General features: G+C 36.6%; 1 protein-coding gene and 1 non-coding gene across 6 annotated transcripts in view; both read right to left on the bottom strand.

Moving 5' to 3' along the window:
* Positions 1 to 12,181, bottom strand: part of ELP4 (elongator acetyltransferase complex subunit 4) — a 209,544-nt gene that overhangs the window by 62,923 nt on the left and 134,440 nt on the right. The gene's annotated exons all lie outside the window — the stretch shown is intronic.
* On the bottom strand, positions 10,858 to 10,933 carry TRNAN-GUU (transfer RNA asparagine (anticodon GUU)). The gene has a single exon. It is a non-coding gene; the product is annotated as a tRNA-Asn (tRNA).

Here is a 12,181-nt window from a genome sequence, read left to right as displayed (position 1 = left end):
ATTCATGCACAAGCTAAAATAGCATTTTAAAACATAATAAATGCTTCCTCTTGCTCTATTTCTTATTTGCCTTGTCACTTTGGGCTTTGATGATCACAACTGTTTCCTAAGTAGACTTTGTGCTTATAGTTACTTCCCCCTTGAATTCCTCCTTCATGAAACTGACATCCTAAAGTCATAAATTCTAGCCTTGCTATAGAAAAGGCAGGGATTCTAATTCTGATTATCATTGTCTGGGTCTTTTTTTCTTGTAAAATGAAGAGGTGCGAAAAGCTTATTTCAATGATCTCTTTTTACCTAAAATTAAACGGCTCCTTTCTTAGTTGCTGTGTCTGTCTACTCATTGTATTTCAGTTATTGCATGCCTATTAACATATCATTCTTCTTTCAACTTCAACCTGAAATGCATATTTTATATTCTCTATCCATCCAAATCCTGTTCATTTTTCAAGATCCATTTCAAATCTCTTCTCCACAGTGCTGCTTTGCTGATGCTGGCCAAAAATAACTCATTCTCTAATTTGTATATTCAACAAGTATTTATTGAGTCTTTACTCTGCATCAGGGTGCTGGGGCTGCAGGAATTAATGAGAGAAAGATGGCCCGTGCACTGACAGAACTTACAGTGTAGTGTGAAAGACAAGTTGCTGACGAAGATTGTGGTAAGTATAACAAAGGCAACACACAGATGCTGAGAGAGTGTGCACATGTATGTTATTTGTATAGTGTGATCAGAGAAGGCTAATTCCCTATAGCATTCTTGGCATATAGTAATAACTAATAATTTAATGCATTATCTTAAAATGATATTTGACTTATTTTGGGTATAAATTTGGTTTCTCTAACTAGATTACAGTACCAATGAAACTTACCATTTTTAAAAATCAATAAAATAATTTTAGAAAGAAGAAGGGAATGAGAGACAGAAACATCAATCTGTTTCTGTATGTGCCCTGACTGGGGATCCAACTGGCAACCTTTGTGTTAATTAGGATAATGCTCTAACCAACCAGCCTATCTGGACAGGGCAACACTTATTGTTTTAACTGAGGATTTAACCGCCAGTTATTGTATAGACAAGTCACATGTATTTTATCATTTCATCTTTAGAACAAGTAGGCATTTTCATTAATGTATATTTTACTCAAGATGAGGAAATAAAGGGCTCTGACATAGGACTAGATACTTGCTTAAAGTCAGACAATTGGTAAGTGGCAGAGCTGGCACTAACTCCCATGTCTGCAAATACCAAAGTATGGTATATTAATCACCACGATACACTTCTTTTTGGAGACAGGAATCATATTTAGAGGGTTGGAGCATCAGCCATTCACATCTCCTGGGCACTTAACACACTTGACTGGGTTTCTTCAGTAGATACTACACTATCTGGAGGCAGCTTCTGTGTTCTGGGCATAAACTTAATCAGTCTCTAAAGACTCTTCTTGGAGACAGATGTGTGAATTGAAAATCTCTGGTGAAGGAATTTCTTTTTTTTTTTCTTTTCATTTTTCCGAAGCTGGAAACGGGGAGGCAGTCAGACAGACTCCCGTATGCGCACCAGGGGGCGATGCTCTGCCCCTCTGGGGCGTCGCTCTGTTGCAACCAGAGCCATTCTAGCGCCTGAGGCAGAGGCCACAGAGCCATCCTCAGCGCCTGGGCCATCTTTGCTCCAATGGAGCCTCGGCTGTGGGAGGGGAAGAGAGAGACAGAGAGGAAGGAGAGGGGGAGGGGTGGAGAAGCAGATGGGTGCTTCTCCTGTGTGCCCTGGCTGGGAATCGAACCCGGGACTCCTGCATGCCAGGCCGACGCTCTACCGCTGAGCCAACTGGCCAGGGCCGGTGAAGAAATTTCTCATCTAGTTTCTAACATAGCTTCTCATCATCTTATTCCTAACTGGAACCAAGTTGTATACACGATGTTTTCCTACTCAGCACACGTGAACCGCATACCAGCAATTGTCCATTTTAAGTTTATATTATTTCAGTCAAATTATTTTGACTCAAAAACTAAAAAAAAAAAAAAAATTCATTGATAAGGATCTATAGATAAGAGAATTGTTACACACACAGTGGAAAATTTAATAAAATCAATTATGAATGACCTCCTTTCACAAAGTTAGAGTTAGACTTAGGCATGGGTAATCCAAAAGAAAAGAATGTATTTGATCAAAGAAAAACGTATGTTTGATTCAGAATAGATTCCAGCATTATTTTTCATTGTAGTTTGCTTAGGAAGAAGTCAGAAGTAAGCTGCTTCTGTAATTGCTTAAATCTTTCCCACCACTGACAAAAAAACAAACATCATTTCTTAGGGCACGTGTATTGATAAGCGAGTTGAAATCAGAGCTTACATACACCCTGGTTTATAAATTTGTTGTCTCTCACCTTTACATGAATAAATCGGTAACCTTCCTCTTCCAGATCTAGCCAAGTTATAGTAAATAAGTAGTCTATTTATACATCTTTATTGAGGTATAACTGATATACAAAACAATTGCACACATTTAATGTGTAGGGTGGGGCGAAAGTAGGTTTATAGTTTTTCATGTAGAAAAAAATTAATACATAATACAAAATAACTGTGCCTAATGCACTCATAACCATAAGCCAACTTTTGCTCAACCTTGTATACATCTTGATGATGAGGTTGTACATATGCATACAACCAAGATACCATCACTATAATCAAAGTATTAGATATAGCCATTGCCTCTACAAATTTCCTTGTGTTCCTTCATGTTGATTTTTTTTGGTGGTAAGAACACTTACCATGAGACCTAGCCTTAACACATTTTAAAATGCACACACATGGTATTGTTAATTATTGGTACTATGTTGTATAGCAGATTTATAAAACTTTTTCATCTTGCATAATAGAAACTTTGTATCCACTGAGCTACAATTCTGCATTTTCCCCATGCTCTGGCTTCTGGCAACCACCATTCTATTCTCTGCTTCTATGACTTTTACTATTTTGGATACCTCACACAATATTTATAGGAAAAGGTTCTTAGTTAAGAAAATGATATGACACTGTCAATAAAAATTTGAAGTTGATGTAAACTGCAATGTGGATAGTGTAGATAACTGAGAACTAACTTTTAAAATTATGCCTTGATTTGCACACTGCTAAAATTTTTAAAAATCAAAGTTACATTTTATGGGCTTATATGAAGACTATATGAAATAAGACAGTAAGTACTCTTTAATTTCTCAATAAAGAATAAACTGCCTAGAAGGTAACACTGAGCATAAGAAATGGAAAAGTAAGTAGCCAGGACACTTTTAAGATGAATAAATGAGAAATCAGAAAATAAATTAATAAAAAACAAAGAACAAAAAATACATAAATAAAACACAGTTACCTAGTCTACTAGGAACTACCTAGTTACTAGTGATTTCTTTTTTTCCTCCCTCCCTCCCTCCCTCCCTCCCTCCCTCCCTCCCTCCCTCCCTCCCTCCCTCCCTCCCTCTCTCTCTCTCTCTCTCTCTCTTTCTTTCTTTCTTTCTTTCTTTCTTTCTTTCTTTCTTTCTTTCTTTCTTTTGAGATATAATTGAAGAAATAGGACAATCACACCAGGTAGCTGCTAAATTTCCCATGGCACAAGGGAACCCACTCCCAGAAGGCAACCACCGGCATTTTCTACCGGGGTACAAATCTTGTACACCCCTATAGCCCCAGAGGCAGTTAAGACAGGCTACAGTAAAAAGAAAAAAAATCATACATGATCCACATTCACTCCAATACAAGACAAGAGCCTAATCAAGAACTGCCCAACATTTAAGTACCCATGGATACCAAACAGAATTTATATCTAATAGAATAGTTCATAAAGCACACAGAGGACTTTATAAGAGAATTACTATCCTCAAGTGGGTAAGAGAGGCTGTTAGAAAAAAAGCCAATTAGAAAACATGGAAAATAAGAATATAATTATCAAAAAAAGCCCCAAAACACACTTCAACTGACTAATAGAATGGACACAACTGAGGAAAAAAAATCAATGAGCTGGAAGATAAAGGGTTTCTAACAGAATATAAAGACAAAGAAAATCAAACAGAGAAAGTTAAAAGATGCATACTAGAGCCAGAAACTTTAATGTCTGTGTACCGGGCATTATAGAATAAGAGAGATAAATGGGGTGGTAGTGAGGGAAACATACAGTGTGAATATAAAAGTCGGTATTTACTATGTTAAAAGATTGAAGGACAAAAACTAAAAACAGAAGAAAACAATAATTCTTCATAAACTAGAAAATCAAAAGAAGCATCTTTAACTGAGAAATGCGACCTATCAAATATTTAAAACAAACTTATTGTTTTAATGGTAAAACAATACAAAATATAGGAGCAAAGATTTCACCAATAGAATTAACGTTATACTGCAAGTCCTGGACTATGCATTTGGATAATAAAAAGAAATTAAACGTGTAAATAACAGAAAGGGAAAGACAAATGATCATTATTTGTAGACAACATGGTCATCTACCTGCAAAATCCAACAGACTGAACTGAGCAACTATTAGCACTAATGAGGTGGCTCAATAAAGGGACTGGACTCAAGCTCAACATTTAAGCACCAACACAACAATTTAATGAAACAAAGAATTAAAAAGAATCCCATTCACAACAGAGAGAAAAAACAACTTCAGAAAATATTTAGGAATAAGCTCGATAGGAAATGTGCAAGATTATGCATTCCTTTTTACAAATATTTACTGATTAGGCAATAGGAATACAAAGTTAAGGGTGAAAAATCAATGATGAACTTATGGTACCTGCCCTTATGGAGTTTATAAAGTAAACTGAGATAAAAATCTTCAAAGAATCATACCAGTAAACAAAAAATAATAAACTGGTAAGTGCTATAAAGAAGTAGATGGTCCCTAATTAATCAATGTCATCCCGTTAAAATTAATTGTCTAAATAAAAAAATAAATAAAAAAAGAAGTAGATGGTGCTTTGAGGGTGTAGCAGAGAAGAAATTAATTTAGCGAGAGAGGCTGTGGAAGGCTTTCCTGTAGGAGAAATTATTCTGGCGTTGTGGCAAGCATTAGCTAGGAAGGAGCAAATGTAAACAGTATTCCAGGAAGACTCTCTCGCCAGTGCAAAGGCTTGCGGCAAAAGAGAACAATGTTGTTTTAAGAAATGAAAACTAAAAAAACCACAAAATAATACATGGTAAGCTGTATAATGCCCTTGCCTTCCCCCAAAGATGTCCATGTCCTTAATCCCTAGAACCTGTGAACTTGTTACAAATGGCTAAAGAGACTTTTCAGAGGTGATTAAGTTAAGGGTCCTGACATTGGGAGATGTCCTGGGCCCAATGGCGTCATAAGATCCCTATGAAGGAAGGAAGTGTCAAACTCAGAGAGAAGGGGGTGTGATGGTGGAGCAGAGTCAGCAGTGGTACCTCCCTAAGCTAAGCAAAGCTGCCAGGCTCCAGACCAGGAAAAGGCAGGAAGTAGACTCTCCCCTTAAAAGTCTCCAGGAGAAACTAGCCTTGCTGACACCATGATTTTATTCTACTAAGGCTAATTTTGGACTTCTGATCTTTTGAAGAATAACATAATAAATTTGGGTTAAGCCACTAAATTTGTGCTAACTGGGTATAACAGCAATAAGAAACTCACCCAGAATTAGTACAATTTAAAGAAAAAGAAAGCATCAATTATAAGTAGAATTAATCAAGTTTTACCATGAAATTATATGGACATATGTAAATCACAGAATACATAAAATAATATATTGTTGTAGAATAATGGGAAGTATTAATATATAAGCCCATTAAAATTCTCACACTTATGACACACAATAATGATTCAATATTTGTTGTATATAAAAGCTTATTTTCAATAGATTATCCTGCTAAAATGAAGACTTTGACCAGTTGATATCTTCAGTTGAATATCAGGCTATTAGTAACATGAATTATAAGGTTTATTTCATATATGTACATACATGAAATTATGTATATTGTGTTACATGTTATTTTACATAAAGAAATGCATTATTCTGAAATTTTAATATGCAGAACGTCAAACATTTGTGAGGTATAAACATCATAAAGATTAATTTAATACCTATCTCTTGCCTTTAGAGAAATTACTAGATGTTTTGATAATGATGCCATATACCAGGGGTTGGGAACCTATGGCTCGCAAGCCAGATGTGGCTCTTTTGATGGCTGCATCTGGCTTGCAGACAAATCTTTAATAAAAAAATAATAATGTTAAAAATATAAAACATTCTCATGTGTTACAATCCATTCATTTCCTACTGCTCATGTTCATGGTTGTGGGTGGCTGGAGCCAATCACAGCTGTCCTCTGGGACAACATCAAATTTTTATTGGATAATGTTTAACGTACACGGATCATTGTATGGCTCTCACGGAATTACATTTTAAAATATGTGGCGTTCATGGCTCTCTCAGCCAAAAAGGTTCCCGACCCCTGCCATATACTTTCCTTTGAAAAAATAAAATGTAAGATTAAGAAATAACCATCATTATCACTTATTGAGAGAGATAATAACTGTATCATAATTATAGAGAAATTTTAACATCTATAATATTTTTTGTAGAAATTATTAAAATGTCAAATAGATTCTGGACCTGTATATTTGAAATCTGTACAGAAATAGCTTTTAAATCCATAGTTTCTAATAAAGCAATTAAATTTAAGTACATTATATGATAACTTCCAAAGTCTTAATTTTTAGATATCAGAAAATAATCTTTATGTCATATACCATTCTATATTAAACAATTAGAGTGTTTTCTTTCATCTAAGTTAGACTGCTTCAAGAAACAGAAACAGGAGTTTTATGTCTTCTGTTTGAATCAACCTCTCCCCCCACATATATTTAGTAGCTGAGAAGTTTTTCTATTTTCAAATAGATACAAAAATCTACAACACAAGAACAGGATCTTAAATGATAAGAGATAATTTGCCCTGATGCATTTGTGATAAGACAATTGCACTGTAAACTGAATGTATTGTTTTTCTTTGAATACTCTATTACTATTGTAAGCAGAACAAATGCACAGATGGCATGGGCCATAAAAACATAATTAAGCTTTACAATATTGTTCCTATCAGATTTCAGAAGTGTGCTTTAGCTTAAGTAAGAGTACTGAATATGTGAGCCCATACAATATTTGAATTTTACGTTTTTGGATAAATACGTAAAGGGTGATCTACTTAGATGCTTCACACTATTTTCATTTCACTCAGTTCTTGGCCTTTAGTTTCAAACAAGTTGAGAATTATTTTAGGAGAGGGTATACTAACCAGGAGAAAAAAAATTATAGCAATTCTCCTTTTTTGATGAGAAAACATTTTGATTTCTTTAATAAAATAAACCAGTATTTACCACCATAGATATCACAGACTTGCTCTAGGGATAACCTACCTGGATAAACCACAGCCAAGCCGAGTGTAAGTATATAAATTATGTTAAAATAATATATTCATACTCTGATGAACACTGGATAACTTTTTGATCAGTAATAATTGTTTAAAACTAGCAGTCCCACAGGATATAGTAATAAAGAGGCTATCTAAATCTGAAAGGTATTGGGGCTGTTTCAGGCTCTCTGGGGGCTGCTGGGCAGTATGGGTTGCTCCACAGAAATACCGACACATTGCATGCCTGTCTTCTTGCTCTGTGTCCCCTGCTTAGCAAGCTTGTTGACTAAGCCATTGGTGCAAAGGCAGGGAGGAGAAGGGTCCTAAGAGACCAAACATAGGATCACAGGACCCTTTGTATGTGTTGTGTTTAACAAGTCAAGTAAACAGAGAGACTGCAGGAAGTGACCATAATATGAAAGCCCTATATGCAGCCCCCAACAGACAACCAAGACTTGCAAGTAACTTTGGTGTGTTAATTCATTTGCATTGTTTAATAAAAAGTGCTAACAGCGACGATTTCTTGAGTGCTTTCTATGCATTTCATTGTGTGCTAAGTGCTTTACATGAACAATATTCATTTTCCCAATAAAATTTTTTATATTAGCTACCCTGTAACAACCTTCTGAATAGATATTATTATCCTTATTTCTTGGATATTTTCTAGACAATCTTTTATAAGAATTGAGGAGATATGAGGTACAAGAAGCTTACTGAAAACCCACTTTAAAAATTGTGATAGTTTAAGGAATAATATTTAGCCTTCAAAATGGATTTATATTGGCTATATGATAGAAAATATCCAAGAATATTTTATTTTCCCAGTAAGAAAAGACCATTAAAAAAAAAAACAGAGCCCTGGCCAGATAGCTCAGTTGATTAGAGCATTGTCCTAAAGTGCAGAGGTTGCTGGTTTGATCCCTGCTCAGGGTATATACATGAACAGACCAATGTTCCTGTCTCTCTCACCCCCTCCCCTCTCAAATCAATCAAATAAACATAAAAAAAGGAAATGCCTGACTACACAATCCTTAAGGACATCCAAAACCGTATGGGGAGATATAGGATCCAGGAGACCATGTTCTTACGGGAAACTTTAAAAACACTTTGGGCATTAGGGATATTCAAGTGAATGGTAAGTCGTATTAGAAAAAAAGTAATGATTGAAGTCCAAACCCATGCTCTAGTACTGTAGAAAGGAAGGAAATAGTACAGGGAAAGAGAGTTAGGATGAGGACGAGAGGCAGAGAGGAGAGGAAGACATCTATCCATCCCTACATTTATACCACCAGGTAGGACATAGGCAAGGAGAATGAAAAAGGTTCTCTGTATTTCTCTGGGATGCATTTGAAATTGCAACAGAGAACATGCCCTGTTAGTGAAAACTAATGATGTAGCCCTAAAGGCATTTTGTAAATCTGACACTTTCCTGAATGAACTCCCAAAGGTTCCGGTCTAGCTTCAGTAATCTGTTCATCAGCTCTCATCCAAGGATTAAGAATCAAGAGACTTTGCATCTGGACTTGGTTCTGCCACTTTTTGTGTGAGATCAGAAAGTTTACCTATCTGGGCCTCAGGTACCTTACACAGATCAGACCACCTGTATTCTCAACTCACAAATCTAAAAAACTTCGGAAACCTTAACATATTTGGTGGCAAAATCTGGCCTGGTATGACATAAAGCTAATTGCAGTTTTTATTAATTCTATTTCTTGTGAGTCCTCATATGTTTTATTGCAGAAATATTAATGTATTTGTCTATGAAGTATTTATTGTTACATTTAAACTAATATTTTATAAGAATTTATTCTGAAATATTTTCAACAGAAACAAATGCAAAAACAGCACAAAGAATTCCCATATCTCTCTCACCTAGGTCTCCCAATGCCTAATATTTTACATATGCTCCATCTCTCCTTCTCCTGTTGTTTAAATATAGACATACTTCTCCAAGACTTATATATGCCATAATTAGCCTTTTTCTGTACCACTTAAGAACAAGCAGAATATATGATTCCTACTACCTATAAATACCAGTGTGTATTTTCCAAAACAAGGACATTCTACTACATGATCACCACATAACCCTTCAAGTCAGGAAATCAACATTAATACAAACCAACTGTCAATTCAGACTCCATTTACACTTGTTAATAGTCCCGGCAATATCAGGACATTTGTTCTCTTCCAATACTCTCAGTATTTCCCTGCCTTTCAAGTCCTCGATAGTTTGTCGAGAACACAGGGCTTTTATTCTGTAGGCTAACCATGAACCTAGATTCATTCGGCATCATTTCCTCTTGATTACACCTTCTGTACAGGGGAACCCCAAATATGAGACTGCTCTTTTGGTGACTCACACCAAGGTGATGTACCAGATGTGATGTTAACTGATCCCTTGGTCATGTTGTTTGTTCATCAGGTTTTTCTACTGCAGTCACAATTCTTCCCTTTGTAACTGATTAGTACTTTGGAAATACTTTGAGGTTCTTTCAATATCTTGCTCCTCATCAAACCTCATCAATCCACCAGCTTTTTTGGCCTCCATTGACCATTTCTGTCTGAACTAAATATAACTATAATTGTCAAAGGGCAATTTTCTATTTCATCATTCCTGTAATGTTTATTCACTGGTTTCTCTTTTCATTTCTCTCTCTCTCTCTATATCTCTCTCTCCCCATCCATCCATCCATCCATCCATCCATCCATCCATCCATTCCATGCAGAAATGGACTCACGGATTTCCATTTTACTCAATAGGTTATTTTTCATTACTTATTTTGAACCTCAAATTTTCCAGATTTGGCTAGTAGGGCCCTCTTCAAAGTGGCTCCGGTGCCTTCTCTTCTCATTCTTTGAGTACCTCCTTACATAAATGCTAGTCTTATGTTATCCTTTTTGTTCACCAGCCCAAGAATCAGCAATTTGGCCAAGAGGCCACTCTTCCCTTCCTCTCTTTCTTCCTCTTTCTCTTCTTTTTTGTTTATTAGCGGGGAATGAAACTTAGAAACCAATATCTAGGAACTTGTAGAATTCCTGAGGTCGTTGTTTCTAAGTTCTCTGGAAGACAAAGCTAAGAATAGATGTACTGTATTTTTCACTCCATAAGATGCACCTGACCATAAGACACATCTAAGACTTTTTTTTGTGTGTGTGTATGTTTTTCCGAAGCTGGAAACAGGGAGTCAGTCGGACAGTCTCCCGCATGTGCCTGACCGGGATCCACCCGGCACGCCCACCAGGGGGCGATGCTCTGCCCATCTGGGGCATTGCTCTGTCGCGACCAGAGCCACTCTAGCGCCTGGGGCAGAGGCCAAGGAGCCATCCCCAGCACCCGGGCCATCTTTTGCTCCAATAGAGCCTTGGCTATGGGAGGGGAAGAGAGAGACAGAGAGGAAGGAGAGGGGGATTGAGGTGGAGAAGCAGATGGGCGCTTCTCCTGTGTGCCCTGGCCGGGAATCGAAACCAGGACTTCCGCACAACAGGCCGACGCTCTACCACTGAGCCAACCGGCCAGGGCCACACCTGGGACTTTAAGGAGGGAAATAAGAAAAAGAAATATTCTGAACCAAATGGTGTGTTAAAATATTTAATAAAATACCATATTTTTTGCTCCATAACATCCACGGGCATTTTTCCCTCCACTTTTGGGGGGTAAAGGTACATCTTATGGACCAGAAAATACGGCATATAGTACATAAACACACATACAGAGAAATCTATAACTACTTCTGTGTTTATCTATATATGAATGTGAGCACACATGTGTGCTATTAATCCATGAGCAGTTGTGTGTTTTTTTTTAAAATTTTTTAACAGAGACAGAGTCAGAGAGAGGGATAGATAGGGACAGACAGGAATGGAGAAAGATAAGAAACATCAATTATCAGTTTTTTGTTGCGACACCTTAGTTGTTCTTTGATTGCTTTCTCATATGTGCCTTGACTATGGGCCTTCAGCAGACGGAGTAACCCCGTGCTCGAGTCAGCAACCTTGGGTTCAAGCTGGTGAGCTTTTGCTCAAACCAGATGAGCCCGTGCTCAAGCTGGTGACGTCGGGGTCTCGTGACGTTCTATCCACTACACCACCGCCTGGTCAGTTGTGTTTTATTAATTAAAATAACCTTTCAAAGTCAAGCAATATTTTCTAGAGTAGTAGGCCAAAAATTTTATTCACTATACTCATATGCCACATAATTACATGTATTTTGATCTTAACTCCTCTTAATCTTAGTCTTGAAAGACAAAAAAGTATTGGTCTTCTATTTTGCCCTTCCTACAGCAACTACCTCATCCTTGTTCCATTTCCATGACTGTGTTAGCAAAGAAAATTCTGTTAGAGAGTTGAGCAGGGAAATATATAAAAAGTATATATAATTTAAATTTTGCTCTGAATACATCAATGCAGTTACAAGTATTTGTATACAAAATGCATATTTTTTGCTCATTCTTAATACAAAAGTAAAAAAATGGAAAGGGTTTGAAAAGATATTTCAATTATTTAAAATCTGCTCAAGAGAATAGCGCCGTGAAGAGGGCTCACAATACCTCTCCCCAAAATTTCAACAAGTTTGACAACTAGAGAGAGAAAAACAATCCCAGGACATCTGAAATTCACACACACTGAACAAAGTGTTATTAACAAAACCACCCTCAGATGCCATTAAGGAAAAGGAAATCGAATATCATGGATACAAAAGACAGAGATATAGCACATATAGATGAGGAAAAATCTATAGAAAAAAACTTTAATAGATTGGAAACCTTGG

Source organism: Saccopteryx bilineata, chromosome 1, assembly GCF_036850765.1.
Source record: "Saccopteryx bilineata isolate mSacBil1 chromosome 1, mSacBil1_pri_phased_curated, whole genome shotgun sequence".
In the NCBI taxonomy this organism is placed as follows: Eukaryota; Metazoa; Chordata; class Mammalia; order Chiroptera; family Emballonuridae; genus Saccopteryx; species Saccopteryx bilineata.
Note: the sequence above shows the minus strand (reverse complement) of the source record. Positions and strands in the feature narration are given on the sequence as shown.